Genomic DNA, 24,527 nt, shown 5'->3' on the forward strand with positions numbered 1-24,527 from the left:
GGCAAAAGACATGGACAGACACTTTTCAAAAGAAGAAATGCAAATAGCTCAAAAATATATGAAAAGTTGTTCAACTTCACTATTAGGGAAATGTAAACCAAACTACAATGAGATATCATTCACATCTCCTAGAAGACCCATTATCAAAAATCAGAAAAGTATAAGTGCTGGAGAGGATGTGGAGAAAAAGCCACACTTATTCATTATTGGTGGAATGTAGAATAGTGCATCTGCTCTGGAAGGCAGTTTCACAGTTCCTCAGGAAGCCTAGCATAGAATTGCTATATGATCTAGCAATTACTAGGTTTATATTCAGAACAAGTGAAGGCACAAATGGACATTTTAACACCGAAGTTTATAGTGACATTATTTACAATTGCTAAGAGATGGAAACAACCCAAATGTCCATCAATATACAAGTGGCAAGACAAGCTGTGGTATATACATGCAATGGAATATTACACAAATGTAAGACAGAATAAAGTCATGAAGCATGTAACAACATGGGTGAATCTTGAGGATGTTATGTTGATTGAAATAGCCAGAAACAAAAGGACAAATACTGTATGGCCTCACCAATATGAACTAACATTAATGAGTGAATTTTGAGAGTTAAAGTTGAGAACACAGGTTATCAAGATATAGAAAGAGGGTAGAGATTGAGTACAAATTTTGTTTATACTCTGTTTATAACCTGGTGTTCTAGTTTGCTAGCTGCTGGAATGCAACACACCAGAGACGGATTGGCTTTTAATAAAAGGGGATTTATTTTGTTGGTTTTTCAGAGGAAAGGCAGCTAACTTTCCACTGAGGTTCTTTCTTACGTGGAAGGCACAGGATGGTCTCTGCTGGTCTTCTCTCCAGGCCCCTGGGTTCCAACAACTTTCCCCGGGATGATTTCTTTCTCCATCTCCAAGGGCCCGGGCTGAGCTGCAAGTGCTGAGATGAGGAATGCCAAGCTGCTAGGCTGTGCTACATTGCATTCTCTCATTTAAGCACCAGCCAATTAAGTCAAACGTCACTCATTGCAGCAGACACGCCTCCTAGACGACTGCAGATGTAATTAGCAATAGATGAGATTCAGGTACCATTGGTTTGTGTCTGCAGCAACAGAAATAGGTATGCTCACCTGGCCAAGTTGACAACTGAATCTAACTAACATATCTCCACCCCTTGTCAACTTGACAACTTCAAGCATCACCTTAAACAGATGAAAAAAAATTCTCTTGCTGTAGACCTGTGAATCTCAAAACAAGTCCGGTGCCAATAAGCAAAGGAGGATATTCACAGGATACAGATTTTCATTTCCATTGGGAGAAATTGGAAGAAACACAGATGTAAAACCTGCAGGGCAAGCACTGTGGGATTTCAAAGTCTGAAAGTCATTCATCCTTCAGCTATAGGAAGTGGCAGTCCTACCCCTTCCAAGGGCCTGGGCTGAGCTGCAAGTGCTGAGATGAGGAATGCCAAGCTGCTAGGCTGTGCTACATTGCGTTCTCTCATTTAAGCACCAGCCAATTAAGTCAAACGTCACTCATTGCAGCAGACACGCCTCCTAGATGACTGCAGATGTAATTAGCAATAGATGAGATTCAGGTACCATTGGTTTGTGTCTGCAGCAACAGAAATAGGTATGCTCACCCCTTTCCAATCAATGCCCTCACTTTAACGGCAGACACCATGCAAGACTGAGATTTCAGTTTACGTTGTAAAGTTGCTACTCTAACAATAAGATTCTGAGTCTGATTTTCAGAGATCTCAAGTCTACGGCTACAGGAAATAAAATTTTCCTTCAGGATACTCATAGAAACCTCTACATCTTTCAGACGGCACTTAAGCTTCTTGTTTGAAGCCTTAAGCCCATCCCTTTCACCCTTTAATGTAGACAGTGTATCTAACAACAACCAACCAACATCTCTATAACTCTTATTTCTACAAAACTCTGTAAAGGTGTCAAAAACATTATCCCCCAGAGTCTGGCTTCGTACAAGCGAAGCATTAGGAGAATCGAATGATGATATTTTGACTATCTCCTTTGCCAACTCAGTCCATGGATTGGGAGTGTCATTCTGATTATGGGAATCAGAGTCCTTAGTGTCTCTGAGCCCAGTCAGAGTAGAAAACCATTCATAAAAACCCATTTTTAAGATTCTGTTCCTTAAGAACCACCCCACTCCTGGTACCAAGATGTATTAGTTAGGGTTTTCTAGAGAAACAGAATCAACAGGGAACACTTGCAAATATAAAATTTATGAAAGTGTCTCACGTGACCGTAGGAATGCAGAGTCCGAAATCCACAGGGCAGGCTGCGAAGCCGACGACTCCAATGGATGGCCTGGATGAACTCCACAGGAGAGGCTCACCAGCCAAAGCAGGAATGCAACCTGTCTCCTCTGAGTCCTCCTTAAAAGGCTTCCCATGATTGGATTTAGCATCACTAATTGCAGAAGACACTCCCCTTTGGCTGATTACAAATGGAATCAGCTGTGGATGTAGCTGACGGGATCATGACCTAATCCTATGAAATGTCCTCATTGCAACAGACAGGCCAGCGCTTGCCCAATCAGATGAACAGGTACCACAACTTGGCCAAGTTGACACCTGTCCCTAACCATGACACCTGGTCAGTCCATATAACTTCAGGCATTTGTGACACCTGAGACTCAGAGCTAGAATACAGCAGGTAGGAACTGCTGAAGGAGTACCAAATTTTCAAAAGAACCAAATTAAAAGATCCAGAAAGGGATAGCACAACACTATCTGCTAGTAGCACAATATTGTAAGTATACTGGATGAAGCTGAGTGTGAGCATGGTTGAGGGAGGAAGGGCTGGGGATGTATGACACCAGAAGGAAACACAGAGGATAAAGACTGGGAAGGTATAACTTACCATGCCTAGAGTGAAGAATGATGGTGGTTAAATGTACAAATATAAGCATGCTTTTGCATAAGGAAGAACAAATGAATGTCAACATTGCAAGGTGTTTGGATATGGGATGGTATAAGGGGTAATACAATCAATGCATACTAGGGTCTATAATTAATAGTAACATTTTAATATGCTTCCACTGAATGTAACAAAGGCAGTATGCCAAAGTTAATGTCAATAAGCAGGGGATATTGGGGAAGGGTATGGGATTTTTTGTGGAAGAAATGGAAATGTCCTCATATAGATTGTGGTGGTGAAAGCATGCTATGTGAATTTACTGGGAACCATTGATTTTTTGCTTAGGTTGGATTATATGGTGTGTGAATAAAACTGTTTATAAATGAACCGAAAGATATAAGTACTGGAAAAATGTGAAGAAAGAGCTGTACCTAATCACTATTGGTAGGGAAGTAGAGTGGTGCATTTTTTCTAGAGGACAGTGTGGTACCTTCACAGGAAGCTAGGGGTGGGGTTGCCATATGATCCTGCAATCCCATAGTTAGGTATATACTTGGAATGAGCGCTGGGACCAGAAAGGAAATGTGTACACAGGTGTTTATGGCATCAGTGTTGGTGATTTACAATAGATTGCGATGGCCTACGGGTACATCAACTGAGGAATGGAAGGGTTATGTGTGATGTACACGTACAATGGACTATTGAGCAACTGCCAGAAGGAATGAAGTGGTAAGGCAAGCAACTAAGCAAATGAATCTTGAGGACTGCATGCTGAATGAAATAAGCCAGAAATGAAAGTACAAATATTTTAATGCCTCACTAACATGGACTAACTATAATGTGCAAACTCTAAGAATTGAATTTGAAAGCATAGGTTTCCTGTGAAGGCCTAATGTAAACATTCCTAGATTGTAACTCTTACAGCAGTCACATCCATCCAGGGTTGTAACTGATATTTCTAAATTCTGAGATTGGAGCTCTTTGTTTATAACCTGGTCAGTCCATATAACTTCGGGCATTTGTGACACCTGAGACTCAGAGCTAGAATACTGCAGGTAGGAAAATGAGCATTACTCCATACAGCAACAGCAGCTGTTAGAAACACTGAAAAACTGATCAGATTTCCATTAGAGATATGAATGGAGCTGATCTGGGTAGGACTAAGGTAACTCGGACTAAAGGTAAAGGATGATATGAGTGGTGTTTTAAAACTTCAACTTTTGTGACACCAAAGAAAGAAATGTTCATTTGGTGGAAACTTTATATTTTTTGGCAGCATACTACCTAATTTAACTTGTATGTTAACCCCATAATTGCATGTGTTAGAAAGAAAGCCATACCTGAAAGAGAATAAATGCTGTCCCAATTGTGGAGAAGAAAATAATTTATTCACAATCTTGCAAGAATGGGCACCCAACTGAACAAAAATGGTGGCTGGCATGCCAAGCAATAGAGTGCCACAGGCTTTATACCCTGTGCCTAGAATGCAGGCCCCTCCTGTTTCTCTGCTGATTGGATACTCCACAGGTTACAGCCTATCCAGACAGTCTAATTCAAATTCCCCACCAAACATTCCCACTTTTGATTACATTTTATATTTCAGTGATCCTGGCCATGACTTATTTAAACTTGTTTCTACCTATTTGGCACCAATTCTAGTCTTGAATCAGAGGCTCTCTCCTTTCCCTGCCTGCAAGTCCAGTATGAGCTGTGCTGTAGCCCTTTCCAGCATCAACTAGTGTGAAAGCTAAACTTAATTTTATTCTTAAAAATCCTCCCTTTTTCTTTCGAACTCTTTTAGTTTTCACATTTTAATCTTTCTTCAAACTTGATAAGAACCTTTGCACACTCTTCATCATAGGGATTGTCCTCTAAAACAAATTGTTTTGCCTACACTGAATGGGCATTTGCTTGATTAAGGCAGCTCAATAATGATTAAGGAAGTTAATGTGGACAGTGACACCCCTTTCCATTTCCCAAACCAGCTTTCTAACCATCTCATGAAGGGGTTATCAATGCCCGAATTTTCCACAAATTCTTCAGATAAGACCATTAGGCCTTGTATAGCTTTGGTGACAGTTCCGTCTGGGATTGTATTGTTGGGGATAAATGTACAACAACTACCCATGACCATAACCAAATGCTTCCCTTTTTGGCTAGCATATGTCTAAGGCAATCCTATTCTCCCACGTCATTCAGCTAGTAGCATCCAACGGTTTTGTTATTCCCTTAACTGCATCCTTGTGTAATTGATAAATCCTTGCTGATTAATCCAATCCACATTTTTGTTGATGGTGGCCCACTGGAATAAGGATGACTCAAATCCTGCAGCTACCTGATTTCTAGCCTTAAACTCATCCAGGATTCCCTGTGGCACCCTATACTGTCTAAATAAACTTGATCATCAAAGGAACCAAGTAAGCTTCTTTCTTTGTTGGGTTAGAACATCAGAGTGAATGGGATGGCCAATTAGACCAGAGCTCAGGTCCCCTTATACTTCTTAGTACTGGGTCGGAGGATGCCTTGTCCACAATACCACCAGAGGCCTGCTTGGGTTACGGTTAAACTGGAGAAATTTCTAGTACTATCCTCAGTCACATCCTATGCTTGGGTACACAAGGCCATGGTTTCAAGCCCTTCTCCCCATCTAGAGAGACAGGCAGAGTGGTGTCCAAGACCGAGGCAGGAAGCTGGTATGGCCTGGAGGGAAAAAAGAGGATAATGTACTACAATTTTCACCAGGAGTAGTATTCTGAAAAAGGAGTACCATGCATTTGAACTCCTTTTCATGTTTCTCCATACCCATTGGAAAGGGCACAACAAGAGCTGTGGGTTAGCCTGTTGCACAGCATAACATTGGCTTTTGTCTAGACTCTGACTGTATATTCAGTCCATTCTACCCAAGCATTTGTTTCTCTGTACCCTGTCTCTATTACTATGGTTTGTCTCAAATTTTCTGACAACTTTCTGACAGCTTTGGGATCGTTCCGTATTGGGGAACTAACCTCTAGCTGGGTGTATCCTAAGGCACTATTGAAGAGTTCATTGGAGAGAACGTTGTTGGTGTCAGGGAGAGGACTTGTATCCTGAATCTTTTTAGAGGGTCTTTTCCAGTAAGATCTGCCCCCATCCCATATATTCTACCAACTACTACTGCATCTCTGCTTCCGCCCTGGATGTTTGTCTGCTTTCTTGATGGTTTGTCACCACTGGGTTCATGGCCCATGCTTGAAACTGGGTAGTTGATCACATATCGTACTAGGAGGAGCAAGGAGAGGATCAACTGTAACACCCCCTACCAGTTCTGGACATAAGTACTTGTTTTCCTCACTCAATTGCCATTGATTTGTCAAGTCTCCACAGTCTATTACTTGGCAAGCATCAAACTGTACAGTTTGGGACTCTAAACCTTTGCTTATATTCACCACGAATCTGATGAAGCTCATTGCAAACTGAATTTGGAACACGATAGCTAATATAATTATTTTCATTTTTTAAATTGAGCTCTAAATCCCTCATCTATCTTCTTTGGTAAGACTCTCTGACCAGGGTCACTATTCACCAGATTAGATTAAAATACAGACTCCAAACCCCAAATCCAAAAACCCCTTCTACCCTGCCGGTTATTGTCCTTTTAATGTGATTTTAAAGTGTCTGAAGTTGGAGTTCTTTCCCAGGAATCAGATTGCGTGGCTGGGTATTACTGTTCAGCTCAGGTACTGGTCATTTCCCTCAAGTATAGTGAATCCAGTCTTTCTCTGCTGTCCAGACAGTCATCTCAGAACTTGGTAGGGTCAACAGAACTTAATAGGGTCCTTCCTGTGCCAGTTGGAGTTTGGACTCTTTCCACGATTTGATGAGAATCTAATTGCTGGGTTGGGGTTGATGGATAGCAAATTCAAGAGGTGGGGTCTGGGCCATAAAGCCAAGGTGCCTGAGGGGTGATAGAGCAGAGGACAAAGTCAGTACTTAGGTCCTTTGCAAAATCAGCTACTAGCATGGTATGTCCTATGGCAAAATTCTCCTCTGGCTCAGGACCTGTAAAACTCAGAATAAGTATTTGCTGCCAACATACAAAGGAGGGACCATCATAGAATAAATAAGTCCATTTCCATAGGGAGAAATTGGAAGGAACACAAAGTTGCTGGACCCAAGCAGTTTTGAAAACCTGCAGGGCAAACTCCATTAGATTTCAAAGACTGAGAGTCACTTCTCTTTGGGGCTTTAAGAAGTGGCAGTCCCACTTCTATGCAGTGATCCACCTCTCTATGAATGCAACCTTGGGGGACATTGGAGAGACCAACTTTTCCTTGGCTCCACCCTCTCCAAGCATTGGGGCTGCACTCGGGTTCTCTGCCATCTCCGGGACACACACTCAACCTCTCCATATAATGGTAGCCAGGCTCTCCCCAATCCCCAAGGAATGTGCTCCACCTTCTCCAAGGTCTGAGGCGGCACCACTTTTCCACTGCAATGAGGTGGAAGGCCCACACTCTGCCTTTGAGGCAAACTCACTCTCTCCAAGTACTTGGGTGTGTCTGTTCTCCTGGCCTGAGGTTTGTTGACTTTTGACGTTAGCGTCCATAGTTTTGCCTCTGAAGTTATTTTACCTTCACATTGTCCCTTTTCAGTCCCTCTCAGTCTTGACTGGCAGTGGTTCTCCTTATACAGATCCCACAACACTCTTGTTGGCTTTCTATGTGGTAGTCTCAGATCATGCCCATTAGCCAGTCCCATGGGTATTATCAGGTCCCTTCTCAACAAGTTACTCCCAGCTTCTGGAATCTACAGCAGGGGCTTATAATAGGGTTATAAAATAGGGATTTTAAGTCCTTCAACTTTTATGTGCAAAACTGTGAGGGAGCTATCGGAGAATTTGATTCCCTTTGGGATGTAGGTCACAGAAGAGTGAGCTGCCCCAGTGTCTACCAAAAATGCAATTTCTTCCTGATATGGGCCCACCTTCAGATTTACCAAAGGCTCTTGGTGGGCTTTTAAGACAAGGAGCCTCTGACCTCCCTAATCCTCAAAATTCATCAGGTGTATCACCCTACCTTCTTTCTTTAAACTTGGGCACTCTCTTTTGAAATGACCAGGCGTCATGGTCAGGTTCATGTGTCAACTTGGCCCAGTGGTGGTGCCCAGTTCTGGTTGGGCAAGTGCTGGCCTGTCTGTTGCTATGAGGACATTTCATGGACTTAAATCATGATCACATTGGCTGCATCCACTTTGTAATCCATTTTACTTTCTGTAATTCCATTTGTAATCAGCTAAGGGGAGTGTCTTCTGCAATGAGTGATGCTTAACCTAATTGCCAGAACGCTTTTAAGTAGGATTCAGAAGAGACAGTCACTCATCTTCCTGCTTCAGCCAGCCAACCTCTTTTGAGAGTTCATTGAGGACCTTCAACAGAGCTGCCAGCTTGTGGCCTGTCCTACAGACCTTGGACTCCACATCCTGATGATTACATGAGACACTTTCTGAATTTTATATTTACAGATATCTCCTGCTGATTCTGTTTCTCTAGAGAACCCTAGCTAATACATCAGGTTTCCCACAGTGATAATTCTATACTGAGTCCTATGCCCTCCTTGCTCCTTTATCCCCTTTAGCCCAGACTGTTTCTCTATCTCACCTCTGCCTGTCTCCTGCCTGCTTTACCTCTAATCTCTTCTTGACTGTGTGGGTCAATTGTGCTCAAAATTACTTTAGCTTGTTGCTTCTGCTTTTCCCCTTCTCTTCTCACAAATGCCTTCTGAGACTCTTCCAATGACTGTCCTAGGGTTATCCATCCACTCATCTATTTTCTGGGTCCTTTTCTGAATGTCAGGTCAAGACCTCTTTACATCCTTGGACCACAGGACTATCAGTGTCCATCCCTGAGTATTTCCTCACCTAGTCCCTCAACCTTTCCAGGTAAGCAGATGGTGTCTTGTCTAAGTGCATACCTCAAAAACATAATACCCAACGAGATTTTACTGGAAAAGATGCATAAAATATGTGACTCAATGTCCAAGAGATTATTTATGGTTTTTAGTTCCCAAATGAAGTCAACCAAGAATCCCTTTTGTTGCTTTTAATCATCCAACCTCTCCTTGACTCAGCTATCTGACCAAATAGATCAGAAAGCAGGCATCCTTCCTTCCACCTCAAATAATGCCAACATTATCACCCAGAATTAATTGGCAGGTCCTTTCAGGAGACACCATAACCCTCCTAGGAGTCCAATTCCTGCATTGACACTTTCATCAAGACTGAACTACAGGAAAATGCTCCCACAGCAAGATAATTTTATTCACCCATTTGCTTCACTTTTATAAGTAGCAAGTCTGCAACTCCTGTATTTGGCAAACAGATTTATCATAGAGAAACCCACACTCTGCATCAAGTGGTCACATACCACTTTGAAATAGTTCTAGTGAACCAAAGAGATGAAACTAGAAAATTACCATTATATCAGTAACTCTGGGTAGCTTCTTCAAGTCCCTTTTAAGGACTAAATATTACTGGATAATTTAAGCTGTCATTTTCTTGAGCCACCTCAAAGGCTTTATTTAAGCTCTGAGGTTTGGGTACAGCCAATTTTATTCCCTGTATAGTGAAGTCTCTGAGATCTCTCATTTGTGCCCTATCTTCCTGACCATTATTATCCTAATTGGGAACTACATTGGATAATTTTTGCTCTGCTGCCATTACCCCTTGTCTGGGTGAGTGCTACCTCTCCCAATCTTTCATAGCTGCCCTCCTCACCATTCCCCTTTCTTCCCCCATAAAGAAGATATTTAGGATAGACATAAGTTCAGACCAGGTATATAAACTGGGACCTAAAAATTGATCCAGTTGTTTGGCTAGCCCTATTGGATCTTCCATTAATGATTTCATCTCTTTCTTAAAGTTCTTTACTTCTGTACGTCTCAGTGGGCATTTACATAACTGATTTCCCCTGGCCCAGTAGGTACTTCTCTCAAAGGGTATAGGGACTCAACAGGTCTATATTCTTTCACCCTTTTTTCTCAGGAGCCACTGGAAATGGAAAATTCTTTATCTTTCTTACACTGTTCCAACTCATTCCTTAATTGTTGGTGGGTTGTAACAGGTGGAGCCATTGGCCCTGATTGCCCCTCCAGTTCCCCCAGGGAAACAGGGGCTGGTTCCACTGGGCCTTCAGGATCTAACAGTCCCTGCCCTGGGGGCGGGGGTGGGGAGTATAGGGCAGGGGAAGGCTCAACAAAGGATCTCAGGCTTTAGTTTCTAAAGATTTAGTCTCTGGGTCTGAGGTTTTAAGTTTTATGGGATAAAGAGTGATCCCCCCCTCCTTTTAGCTAACACATAGCATAGTCATACTCCTCTTTGGAGAAGGGTTTCTTTCTTTCTACATAGAGTATGAGGTCGACACAGAGACAATCCTCATCTGTCCCATATTTCGGTCAGAATACATCAGGCGGCACAATGCTTTTCTTTGTCCAAATGTAACAATAATATTTACTTATTTTCTTTCTGTCCATTCCCTTGGTCCAATTACTATCAGTCCAAAGTTCCAGCATTCTCCCAGGGAAATGTCCACAGGGGATTCTATAGGTACCCCTCCCCTTTTTCTCTGGCCAGCCAACTACCTCTGCTCATAAGAGTCTTGCCTGGGTTCCTTTGTCTCAGCACCATTTTGCTTTGTTCAACTCCAGTCTTTGCCCTCACAGGAGAAAGGAACTGTGATTGGGATTACGCACTTGTTTACTCAACTCCAGGCTCATCAGAATTCTTCTGACCACCAAGGCAATACTTAATAGTCTTTTTCTTACCTTGGTCCATGCACAGAGTTGCCTGGTCACTGTGAGGCAGATTTTCCCTTCCTCTTTTCTCATTCGCAATCGGCAGATCCAAGGATCTGGTCTTGGGTCCTTCTGGCTGTTGGAAGTGGGCCCCAAAGTTTGAGACCACTCAGTCAGTAGGGCGTGCGTTCCCTTCATCCTCTTCCAAAGACTTAGATCCTGGATGAGCCCCCAGATTGTCAGAAAGAAAGCCATACCTGAAAGAGAATAAATGCTCACCCTATTGTAGAGAAGAAAATAATTTATTCACAATCTTGCAAGAACAGGCACCCAACTGAAAAAAATTATGGCTGGTACACCAAGCAATAGAGTGCCAGTGACCTTATACTCTAAGCCTAGCACACAGGTCCCTCCCCTGTTTCTCTGCAGATTGGATATTCCAAAGGTTACAGCCTATCTGAGTAGTCTAATTCAAATTTCCCGCTAAAGGCTCCTGCTTTTGATTACGCTTTACATTTCAGTGACCCTCACTGTTACTTATTTAAACTTGTTTCTACCTATTTGGCACCAATTCTAGGCTTGTATTGAAAGAATCAGGGACTCTTTCCTTTCCCTACCTGCAAGACCAGCATGAGCTATCCTGCAGCCTTTTCCTGTGCCATCTTGTGTGAAAGCTAAACTTAATTTGATTCTTATACCTGGAAATGTGAATAGGGAGTAAGATCTTACTGGTTTGACAGGTTGGTGGGATGCCCCAATATATCCCAGAGTAATCTGGGTAGAAGATTAAAAAGTATTTACAAAGTTCCCTTGAGGGACTGGGGAAAAAGACGGAAATATAAAACTTCCCCACCTGGGGAAGACCTGATATTCTCACAATCATTGGGGACTGCCAATTGGATGAGCCAGGCCCTTGATCTTGGGGCTTGCTCTTATGAAACTTATTCCTACATAGGAGAAGCCAAGCCTACTTATGATCATGCCTAAGAGTCACCCCCAGAGAACCTCTTTTGTTGCTCAAATGTGGCCTCTCTCTCTAAGCCAACTCTGCAGGTGAACTCACAGCCTCCCTGGCAGTATGGGACATGACTCCCAGGATGAACCTGACCTTGGCATTATGGGAGTGAGAAAGCCTTCTTACTCAAAAGAGGGAAAAATAAATGAAGCAAAATTAAGTTTCAATGGCTGAGAGATTTCAGAGTTAAGAGGTTATTCTTATGCAGTATATAGATATCTCTTTTCAGTGTTTGGTGTATCAGAGTAGCTAGAGGGAAATACCTGAAACTGTTGAACTGCAATCTGATAGCCTTGATTCTTGAAGGTGGCTGACTATGTATAGAGCTTTTAAAGGTGTATCCGTGTGATTGTGAAAATCTTGTGGCTGACACTCCCTTTATCCAATCTATGGACAGATGAGTAAGAAAAAAACAGACAAAAAATAAATAAACAATAGGGGGGAATGGGGGGGCATGGGATATTGAATGTTCTTTTTTACTTTTATTTAAAGAAATTTTTGAGCAATGAAAATATTAAAAAAATAGATTGTAATGATGAATACACAGCTATATGATACTGTGAACCATTGACTGTACACAATAGATGGTTATATGGCATGTGATTATATATCTGAATTAAAAGAAAAAAAAATCAAAGTCTTTCTGATACCAGCTTACTATGCTTGTATTATGCATTATCATTACAGTCAATACATCTCTTTCATAGTACTTTTTGCACTCTATTTTTAATCATAATTTGCATAGTTAGTTGTTTGTTTTTTTTTTATCTTTGCTGCCTTCACTAGATCCTCCTTGCCACTAGTCAGGGACCATGGGTGTCTTATTCACTGATCTGTTTCAGTTTCAAGCACAGTGCCTGGTATATAGTAGATGTTCAGTAAATATTTGTTGACTAAAGAACTAATCAAAACATCTTTTGCATTTGACTTGATGTGGTAATGTAAACCTGTTTCTTAATGCTTTTAGTTTGCCTCTTTGGGGAATCACTAGATGTAAATGAAAAAAATAAAAGTATTTAATGCTTTAGCTAAGTTTTCAGAAATTTCTAGAAATGGGTCATAAAAATACGTACCTGAAATGTAACTACATATTCTATCTTTCAATTTTCAGGTAACTGGATTCTCTTATGGAAAGCAAACATCTAGCCACTCTATATTGAGAATTGGTCTTCAGATTTTATCTTGTTCATCAATGCAAAATAAAAAGAAACAATTCTCCCACTCCCCCTACCTGGTTCTCATTTCACTCTCTAAATTTTCTATAATAGCTTTTTAATAGAAAATAGTGATTGTCTTCATTCTCTGTCACATAGTTATATTTATTAACTTAATTAAATTGAGAATAAAAGATTCTCCAACTCACTCCTTCAGAGACCATGGAAAGCTTAAAGCTATGGTTAATATAATTATACCAATCCCAGAAAATCAAAATCACTACCAAAAACCTTCTACACTAATAAAAAATGGAACCAGACAGACTGTTAGGTAGAGCATATGCTAATAAAGCACAGAAGTGGTTAAACACGAGGACATTTCCCTATATAAGAGACCAAAGGCCCAAATATTCAATAACAAAAATTTTAGCCATATGTGCACTTATGTAGAACAGATTATTAACTGTTCTTCTCCATAAATATAAGAAATGAAGTATAATAAATCTGAATAAGGTTATTTTTCTTTCTCAAATCACGGCCATTAAACAGTGATGATCACTCAGTGGAAATATTCATCAAATATTCTGGATGACAGAAATACCAAGTTCATTTTGCAGTGTCAAATGGAGGCAAATTCTACAAATGCTTATATTAAAAAACATTTTTAAAGTAATTACATTTTTATTGGACAGCACGTTCAGCATTCTTTTTTTTTTTTTTATTTCTTACATATGCTTCTAAATCTGTGTTTGGAATCCAAAATCATTCAATTTAATGGCTACTAGAATATGCCTACTTAACTTCCAACATTGGCCTAAATTGCCTTTAAATTATAGAGACTCATGGAAGTTTAAGGTTGCAAGTTTTCTGAAGTTTATCTAATCCAGTGGGCTTCAAAGTTTAGCATGCCTTAAAATCACCAGGGAGGCCTTGTTAAAACACAGATTGCAATGTCCCACCCTTGGACTTTCTGATTCAGAAAGCCTGGGTGGATCCTGAGAATTTGCTTCCCTAACTAATTCCCAGATAATGCTCATGCTTCAAGGACATGTCTTGAGGATCACTGATCTCACCTACCTCTTACATCTTACAGCTAAAAGGGGAAAAGGCCCAGAAAACTTGAAAGGTCTGCCACAGTCAGTGGCAAAGTTGGCACGACAAGACAGAACCAGAATCCAGTTCTTTTAGTTCCAAGTGCAGCAGTGCTCCTTTGATTCAACTTTGCCAGTCTGAGGTCAATTTAATATTATGGAAGGTGTCGACGAATAAGCTTTAGAAAAAGTCCGTCACACACGAGGGAAAGAGAAGGCAAAGTAAACAACCTCTCTTCCGCCTGACAAAATTAAAGACACGCAGAACCACGCCGAGAGTTGTATGATTCAGGTATTTCTCTGTGGCCACTACTCCCTTTTGAAGTTCATTTCCCTTAAACATCTAAAGACTGACTTTACATTCTTACATTGCAACGTCTTTGTTGATAACTTTTCAGTAATTCCATTACAGCAAATCACAGGGTTGTCAAATCTTCAAGGATCAGAAGATCATGAGTTGACAAGTAGCAGATGCACAAAAAAGAAGTTTAAATAATGTGCATTCATTCCTCATGTGGAGTGAGGTAGAGTACCTCTTATTTGATGATAGTAAAACCAGCCGGGAAGTAAGAGAGAATATAGTTATTCCACGATATTTACTGTTTCTACCACTTTTATTCAGGGAAGAATCAAAGAATTCAGAAGAAAGAAAGCTCTCAAATTTTCAACAAGCTGTTTTTGTTTAGGACTGAAGTTTCTGTTAAAATTTAGCATAATTGTGATGTCACCGAGCACAGGGAAAGCTGCAGGCAAACAGAACATTTTCATTGTAATACCACTACTGTAGGCATTTTTGAAACACTATAGCTTCTTCAGACTATAATTACAACTGTTTGTTGCTTCTGTGGTTTCAAAGATAATAGAAGTTGTTCCCAAAATTTACACAACACTGATGTGTTGCATATAAAATATAGACAGTCACGTGCAAACTATCCCACTATATGTTCTCTCATAGAGAAAAACAGCTGAGAAACCTACAGACCATCAAATTATGACTCCAGTGTTTCATTATAAGCAATTAGAGTCCGGAACCCAAAGGTACAACCAAAGTGCTTGGTGTAATTTGGTTAATACCATTTAAGAGCTGGGCCACAGGTGCTTGAATCTAAAGAAAAGAAAAATCCTTATGAGTATATAAGGTTTTATGACTTTGTTGGTATTTAGTTCTGTTGTCAGAGCATCAGCAGTGGACTGGAGTTGGAGGTACACGTTACGTAAGGAGAGAGCCACAATTACACCGATTTATTGCACAAGCATTGAGTAAGGATCTGTTCTGTGTCAGTCATCACCCCTGCCCTCAGAGAACACAACATCCAGCAGGAGACGTGGGCACGGATTCAAACCTTTAACAAACATTGAACAGTTGAACAGTGATGTAAAGAAAGAAATGGGGGACATTGGGAAAAGATGGTGGAGTAGGGAGCTCCAGGAATCAGTCCCTCCACCTGAAAAACTACTAAACTGGCAGGACTGTCTGAATCAACTACTTCAAAATTCCAGCGTCCCAGGAGAACACTGTATGGTATCCAGGGAAGAGCAGGAGAAGGAAGCTGGTGAATTACAGTAGATACCAGTAAATCGCTCCCTCCATGTGGGCAGTAACCGTTGCCCACCCCACTCATGCAGCAGGCAGCAGTAGGGTCTGGCTCCTCTCATAGCTTGCTGGTGCCAGAAAGGGGCATAAAAATCCAGTTCCCCAAGATAGGTAGAACACAAGCCTGAAGCTAAAGCAAAAGGGGCATCAACCCAAAAGAGGTAGATGGAAGGAAACAATACAATAAGAACAGAAAATAATGAATGAAAATTGAAGATTCAATACTGAGCATCAACACAGCTAAAATTTTGTTCTATAATAATAATAAGGAAGAAATGTCAGACTAGAATAATCAAGAAAAAGAGATGAATGTAAAATAATATTAAGAATGAAATAGAAGCTTAATTAGTGATGCAGGACAGACTAAAACGATGGTGAGAGGATATAACAACTTTATGACAGTAAATTTGAAAGACTCAAAGAAATAGACAAAGTTGGAAAGAACATGTTATCATAACATACTCACAAAGACCTAAAATGCCCCCAAGAGACTGATGATGTTACCAGACAAAGGCCATGGATTCTTTTGTCTGATGCACTCAATAACCTATTCCTGAGACACTGGGCTTTCAAAAAGAGAAAGAGTGTATAACTAGGCGCATAGTAGGAGAGCAGATGGCCTAGCAACCCAAAAGCTGTCTCCCCGAACTGCAGTAATTCTGATAGTTTTATTAGAGAAAAAGACAGGCAGGGTTTAAGACCATGAGCACAGTGGCCCCAGATGACGCAATTAGAGGTGGTCTGATTACTGAGCATGCGCAGATGGATCGCATGCCTAGTGTAAGAAAATGGCAGAATGAGGTCTAGGTGACTTGTAGGTTAAAGTCTAAACTATTGCACGTGTCAGACAGGTCCATTTGTTAGGTGCAGTCTCAGTTTTCAAGATAACTTTGGGCTCAGGGTGGGTTAGTTCTGGGCTGACCCGAGACCCTTCACTAATAAACATTAGGGGCTGTCTTTAGTGATTATAAGTCTCTAAAGTTGAAAAACTGGATAACAGGGTACAAATGAAAGTTAGTCAAAAGGTTTTTGCAATCACAAGGACAGAAGAAAGGGTTATACATCATTACCAGAGATCAAGGCAGCTAAATTACAACTTAGAGATTTCAGGAATTTCCCTCTGTCGTTTCCAAAATACCAGAAAGCAAAAAGGAACATCTACATAATGATTCAGTAAACAAAATCATCCCTTAAATCCTGATTTTTTGGTTACAATGACGTAATTTAAAATTTCCCACAAAGGAAGAAAAGAAGTGTCTTCATATAGATTTTGGTGGCGAAGTCATGTCTATACACTTAGGTTGGATTGTGTGATGTATGAATAAAACTGTTTAAAAATGAACAGAGAGAAATAAGTGCTAGAGAGAAGATAGAGAAAGAGATGCACCTATTCACTGTCAACAGGGAAACTGAGAGGTACAACCCCTTGGAGGGCAGTGTGGTGGTTCCCCAGGAGGCTAGAGGTGGGGTTGCATATGATCCCGCAACCCTGTTGTTCAGTATATATCTGGAGGAACTGAGTGTGGGGATACAAATGGACATTTGCACACTGGTGATTATGGCGGCAGTGTTGTTTTTTTTTTTTTCTGTTTATGTTTTTATTGGCTATATTAGTATTGTTCTTCAGAGTTTTTTTTTTTTAACTTTTTTATTGTATAATACAACATTTATACAAAGCAAAGAAAGAAAAAAGCAATAGTTTTCAAACCACTCTTCAACAAGTAGTTATCGGACAGATCCCAGAGTTTGTCATGGGCTACCATACCATCATCTCAGATTTTTCCATTCTAGCTACTCCAGAATATAGGAGGTTAGAAGGAATACATATTTTTTTTATAAACACAATTGATTTTTTTTCTTTTTTGTGAAAAATGACATATATTCAAAAAAGCAATAAGTTTCAAAGCACAGCACTACAATTAGTTGTAGAACAGATTTCAGAGTTTGACATGGGTTACAATTCCACAATTTCCAGTTTTTACTTCTAGCTGGTCTAAGATACTGGAGTTTAAGAGAAATATCTATTTAATGATTCAGCAATCATATTCCTTTGTTTAAACCCTATCTTCTCTGTATAACTCCACCATCACCTTTGATCTTTTTATCCCACTCTTCAGGAGTATTTGGGCTATGGATATTCTAACTTTTTTATATCGGAAGGGCTGTCAATAATATGGGGTTGGGAGATGGAACTATCTGATGTTCCGGAGAGGCTGGCCCCTCTAGGTATCAAGACTTATCTGGTCCAGGGAACCATCTGGAGGTTGTAGATTTCTGAAAAGTTACTCTAGTACATGGAGTCTTTGTAGATTCTCATATGTTGCCCTAGGTGTTCTTTAAGATTGGCTGGAATGGTTTTGGTTGGGGTAGCGATGTCTAACTGACACTTGCAGAAGAGTGACCTCCAGAGTAGCCTCTTGACTCTATTTGAGCTCTCTCAGCTACTGATATTTTATTAGTTACACTTCTTTTCCCCTTTTGGTCAGGATGGAATTGTTGATCCCATGGTGCCAAGGCCAGACTTGTCCTAGGGAGTCATCTCTCACACATGGCAGTAGTGTTCTTGATCCACAACTGATGGGGATGGCCTAAGAATACAGTGACTGAGGAATGGAAGGGGGAACTGTGGCGTATGCATACAAGGGACTACTGAGCAGCCTCAAGAGTAATGAAGTTGTGATGCATGCAACTAGGTGAATGAACCTTAAGGACTATATGTTGAATGAAATGTCAGAAACAAAAAGACAGATATTATCTTGCCTCACTTATATGGACTAACTAACTATAATATAAAAACTCAGTGAACTGAAGTTGAGAGCATGGGTTATCAGGTTGGGGGCTATTGTAAAGGATCCTAGATTGTAAGCTCTTACAGCAGTCACACATATTCAGGAGTTGTCATTGTTATTTCTAAATTCTGAGATAATGAGCTGTTTGTATATAACCTGGTTGTTCCCAGAAACTTTGGGTATTTATGTGACAACTGAAACTCAGTGTTAGAGCTTTGAAGCTATGAAAGTCAGTAGTACAGGAACTGTTTAAAAAGTTGAAAAAAGGATCAGACTTTGACTAGAGATACGAATGATACTGATCTGGATAGGATTAAGGTAGATCAGAATACAAGGTAAAGGATGACATGGTACATATTTTAAAACTTCAACTTCTGTGTCAGACCAAGGGGAGAGATGTTTATTTGGTGCAGTTTACATTTTGGTTAGCGCATTACCGAATTTAACTTCTATGGTAAATTTAGTTGAACACCATAAGTACATAGAATCTTGAATAAGGCGTGGAATTTTGTTGGTTTGTCCAAGTTAGTGTGATGCTCTGATATATCCCAGAGTAATTTGGAAAGTGAATAAAGTATTTACAAAGTCCCCTTGGGAGACTAGAGAGAAAAGAAAAAATATTCAACCTCCCTATTTGGAGAATTTCTGATATTCTTGCAAGCAGTGGGAACAACCAAATCAAGAGGCTGAGCCCTCAATCTTCAGGTTCAACTTTATGAAACTTATCCCTGCAAAGGATAGGCTTAGCCTACTTAAAATTATGCTGAAGAGTCACCTCCAGAGAACTTCTTTTGTTGCTCAGATGTGGCCTCTCTCTTTAAGCCAATTCACAGGTAACTCACTGCCCTCCACCTTATATGGGACATGACTCCCAGGGGTGTAAATCTCCATGGCAGTGGGGGGACAGAACTCCAGGGATGAGCTGGGACCCAGCATCATGAGAATGAGAAAGCCTTTTTGACCAAAAGGGGGAAGAGAGAAATGAGATGAAACAAAGCTTCAGTGGCTGAGAGATTTCAAACAGAGTTGAGAGATTACTGGAGGTTATTCTTATGCATTATATAAATATTCCTTGTTAGTTCATGGTATATTGGAGTGACTGGAGGGAAGTACCTAAAACTGTTGAGCTGTGCTCCAGTAGCCTTGATTTATTAAGATAATTGTCTATAGATGCAACTTTTACAATGTGACTGTGTGTTAGTGAAAACCTGTGTCTGATGCTTCTTTTATCCAGGGTATAGACAAATGAGTAAAAAAAAAAATGATTAAAAAAACAAATAAATAAGAGGGGGGACAAAGGGTAAAATACATTGAGTAGATGGAAATACTATTGGTCAATGAGAAGGATGGGTAAGGAGTATGTGTTGTACAAGTTTTTTCTTTTTTCTTTTTATTTCTTTTTCAGGAGTGGTACAAATGTTCTAAAAAATGATCATAGTGATGAATACACAACTATGTGATGATATTGTGAGCCACTAATTGTACACCATTTATGGTCTGTTTGTGTGTGATGTGTCAATAAAAATATTTTAAAAAATTTTTCCCACAAATGAAAGTACATTGTTGATATAGCTCTTTTGATGGATTTTTACCAAGCAGTCAAGGAACAGAGTATTTCACACTTTTAGAGAAAAGAAAAAAGGGAAAAACTCCCTAACGTATTTGATGAGATTGTCATATTCTCTATACCAAAATCAAACAGTATCAGTTTGAGAACAGGCCAATCTCACATGAAGTATGAAAAAGGAATAAACTACATTAACAAACTAAATCCAGGGATTTATTAAAAAGGTAACACATTCTGAACAAGTCATGATTAATCCAAGAATGCAAAGTTGATTCAACATTAGAAAATTACTAATTTATTTTATCACACAAAAAATTAATGTAGGAAATAAAAATCACCCTAATAGATACAACAAAATCTTCAGTAAAATTCAACAACCATTCAGGTATAAACTCTTAAACTAGAAACAGAATAAACCTTCTTTACCTGATAAATTCTATTTCAAACAGCAGCTACTTCAACTCAAAAAAAGATTATTAGGGTTGTGACAGAATTGCTTTCTATCTCTGCTTCTATTCAGCATTGTACTGGGGCTTCTTAAAATAAGACATGGAAAGGAAATAAAAATCATAAGAAGAGAAAATGAAAGGAACTAATAAAAGTTTCACAATTTACAAATATGTAATTTATGCAATCTAAAACATATTCTTAGGAAGTATAATGAAGTTAATGAGTACAAGTTCAATATAAAGTCAACTGCCTTCTATATGTCAGAATTAGAGGTAAGGAAATATAATTTACAATAACTATTTCTTCTAGTTTGCTAGCTCAGATGCAATATACCAGAAACAGAATGGTTTTTGAAAAGGAGATTTTAATAAGTTGCTAGTTTACAATTCTAAGGCTGAGAAAATGTCCCAATTAAAGCAAGTCTATAAACATGTTCAAATTAAGGCACCAATAAGAGGTTATCTTCACTCAAAAAAGGCCGATGAAGTTCAGGGTTTCTCTCTCAACTGGAAAGGCACATGGAGAACATGACAACATCTGCTAGCTTTCTCTCCAGGCCTTTTGCTTCATGAAGCTCCCCCAGAGGTGTCTCTTTCTTCATCTCCAAAGGTCCAAGCTGGTGGTCTCTGTAGTTCTCATGTCTCTGCTGCTCTCTTCATTCTTGAGCTTTCTCCAAAATGCTTCCTCTTTTAAGGAATTCCAGCAGAGTAATTAAGACTCACCTGGAAAGGGTGGAATCACATATTCCTCTATTCAAAAGTTAATGCCCACAATTGGGTGAGTTCCATCTCCTTGGAGATAACCTAATCAAGTTTCCAACCTATAGTACTGAATAGGGATTAGAAGAAATGGTTGCTCCCACAAGATTGATTAATATTAAAGCATGGCTTTTCTAGGGTACATAAATCCTTTCAAACAGCACCCTATCTAAGAACTTAAGTACCTTTGAATAAATCTAACAAAATACATGAGACTTTAAAGTAGAAAATTATAAAACTTTATTTAAAGAAATGCAAAATGGCGTAAATGGAAGGATATACTATATACATTGACAAAAGGACTAAATATCATAAATCACAAATCCTACCCTGAAATTGATTTTTAGACTTTATTGTAATTCATATTAGAACTCCAAGCAAGAAGGACTTCCACTTCCAGGCAGGTGGAGTAGATGTACTTTTCATTATTCCTCCCACTAAGGGCAACTAAAAACAATGGACATTATATATAAACTATATATACATTACATATAAGATCTCTATATATATTCCATATAAAAAATTGTGAGGCCAACACTGGTAAAACTGAAAGTAAAAATAGGCAAACCCACAATTAAAATTGGAGATTTCATTACCTCTCTCTCAACACTTGATAGAACTAGATAGAACATCAGCAAGGATATAAAAGAACATAACATCGCCAATTAACAGGATCTATTGAACATTATAAAACACTCCACCCAACAACAACAGGATGCATTTTTTTCAAGTGTCTATGGAAAATATACTATATATATATATATATATATATAGTATATATATAGCCTATTTTTTCTTTCAGTTTTACCAGTGTTGGCCTCACAATATATATATATATATTAGACTACATTCTGGACCATAAAACAAACTTTAAGAAGCTTTAAATAATTCAAATCATAAACAGTGTTTTCTGACCAAAATGGAATCAAACTAGAAATCAATAGAAAGTTAAAAGGAAGATTTTAAACACTTGGAAAATAAACCACCCACTCCTAAATAGTCCATGGGTCAAAGGGAAAGACTCAAGGGAAATCAAAAGATGCACTGAATTGAATGAAAATGAAATTATATCATCAAAATTTGTGGAAAACAGCTAAAGCAGTGTTTTCTAACACTGAATGCATGTATTAGAAAATAGGAAAAGTCTGAAATCAATCATCTAAGCTTCCACCTCAAGAACTTTGAGAAAGAAGAGCAAAATAAACACAAAGCAAACAGAAGGAAGAGCTGAAATAATGAAATTGAAACAGAAAAAAAAAAATAGAGAGCATCAATGAAACAAAAAGCTGGCTCATTAAAATGAGGAATAAACTGATGAATCTCCAGCAAGACTAATAAAAAAGAGAGAGCAACGTTACCAATAACCAATATTGGGAATGAAACAGGCATATCACTTTAGACCCATAGTTATCAAAAGGATAATAAAGGAAATCCTATGTACATCTATACACATAAATTTGGCAGCTTAGATGAAAAGAGCCTTCCTTAAAAATATGACTCATCCAATCATGAAATAGATAATCTCAATAGCTCTATAACAATCAAGGAAATTCAATTTGAAATTGTAAAAATTCAAAAAGAAAACTCCATTCCCAGACGGTCTCACTGGAAAATGTTGTCAAATATTTAAGGACATAAAACCAATCTATACAGCATCTTCCAGAAAATGGAAAAGGAAGGAAAATTTCCCAACTCATTGCATGAAGCCTGTATTATCCTAATACCAAAATCAAAGACAATGCAAAAAAGGAAATTATACACCAGCATCCCTCATAAACATAGATGCAAAAATCCTAAACAAAAATATTTGGAAATTGATTTCAGCAATATATTAAAAGAGTTATATACTATGACCAAGTGGAGTTTATCCCAGGAATGCAAGGCTGGTTCAATATTGAAAAACCAATCATGATAATATATGCCATATTCGCAAACTAGAAAAGAAAAATCACATTATCATAACAATTCATTCCACAAAAAAAGTTTTTTGTCAAAAAACATTTGACAAAATTTAACACACGTTTATGATTAAAAAAAAAAACTTAGAAAAATAGAAATGGAGAGGAAATTCCTCAACTATGTGAAGATCATCTACAAAAAACTACGTCTGCCATTACACTTAATGTAGTGTAATGCTTTTAGTGTAAAGTTTGTGTGGTAGTTTGGAGTTGTATGTCTCCCAGAAAAGGTCATGTTTTGTTTTTATCAAATGCTTTAGATATATTTAAGGGACATTATGGATGGTAAATTTTAACCTTGTAATAGCCATTCCGTAAGTACGTACTCTATCCCTCAGCCACAATGACGTTCTTACCATTTTCTAAACATTTACTTTTCTACCTCTTTGCTTATACATATATCTTCTTCATGTGGATTGTCTTTTCCTATTTTCTACATGGTAAAATCCTATTCATGTTTTAAGACCCATTTTCTTCTGTGATGCTTTCCTGAATTTTCTAAGCAGTTAATCATTTTCTTTTGTGCTCCCACTATATTTTTCTCATATTACTAGTACAAAAGATTGAAACAGATGTAATAGAGGGTTCCCAATTTTCTTTGCCTTCAACCCTTGCCTCTCTCCCATCTGATGCCTTTTTGTTACCTCTTTTGTGCCTGAAACTTGACAAACTGACAAACCATAAGGCTTGTGAGAAGAGCTCTTGAAAAATAATCTTCTGATGGTTATGGAGATGAATGATCCCAAGCAAGAGGCACGAAAACTGGAGCAGCCTCCTGTTAAAAATTTTGTAGCATTAAAAACAAAACCTGCTACCTGAATCAAACCACAAGGACATATGTCCCTCTCTACTTGCCCCATTGAACTTCAACTCTGTTTTCACTTGGGAAGTTATTTAGAGCTCAGGTACTCCCTGAGTGCATCAGCAGAATAACACCTTTAACCTCTGTTAGAGTCACTTAAATTATGCATGAGCAAGGTTACGTAGCTCTTAAGCAGAAGATCGGGCTTCGAACCAGGATCCATCAGGCCCTGGAGCTCAGGTCCTCGGTAACTATTAAAGGAACTATCTTCTTTTAATCCATTCCTGTGGGTCTAGACTTTTTGTTGGTAGGACTTTTTGATTAGGTTGTTTCAACTGAGATGTGACCCAACTCGTTCCAGGTGAGCCTTAATCCTCTTACTGGAGACCTGAATAAGAGAATAAGAGACAGAAGCTAAGAGATGAAAGAGAAGGGCCAGAGAATTGTAGAGAAAGCTCCAGAGAAGCTAAAGGAGGACCCAAAGAAAACAGTGAGGAAGCCACTGAAGCCAAAAGCTGAAAGGAACAAGCCTGGGAAAAAAAGACCAGCTATTTACCTTCCCATGAGCCAGAGGTATCTCAGATGCTAGCAGCCTTTCTTCAGATTCCAGGTATGATGCTACTAATGCCTTCAGTTGAAGTATTTTCACTGTCTTAAAATGGTAAATCCCCATTGTAAAATCCAACTAGTTTCTGG

At 39.1% G+C, this 24,527-nt stretch overlaps 1 long non-coding RNA gene across 1 annotated transcript in view; it reads left to right on the forward strand.

Annotated features, from left to right (window-relative positions):
* The window catches only part of LOC143677601 (uncharacterized), a 35,146-nt gene extending 22,257 nt beyond the window's left edge, over positions 1 to 12,889 (forward strand). Inside the window, exon 3 of the long non-coding RNA XR_013172713.1 lies at positions 12,780 to 12,889. This is a non-coding gene — a long non-coding RNA (uncharacterized LOC143677601). The remainder of the gene's footprint in view (positions 1 to 12,779) is intronic.
* The last annotated feature ends 11,638 nt before the right edge of the window (positions 12,890 to 24,527 follow it).

The sequence above is a fragment of the Tamandua tetradactyla genome, chromosome 3 (assembly GCF_023851605.1).
Source record: "Tamandua tetradactyla isolate mTamTet1 chromosome 3, mTamTet1.pri, whole genome shotgun sequence".
Classification (NCBI taxonomy): domain Eukaryota; kingdom Metazoa; phylum Chordata; class Mammalia; order Pilosa; family Myrmecophagidae; genus Tamandua; species Tamandua tetradactyla.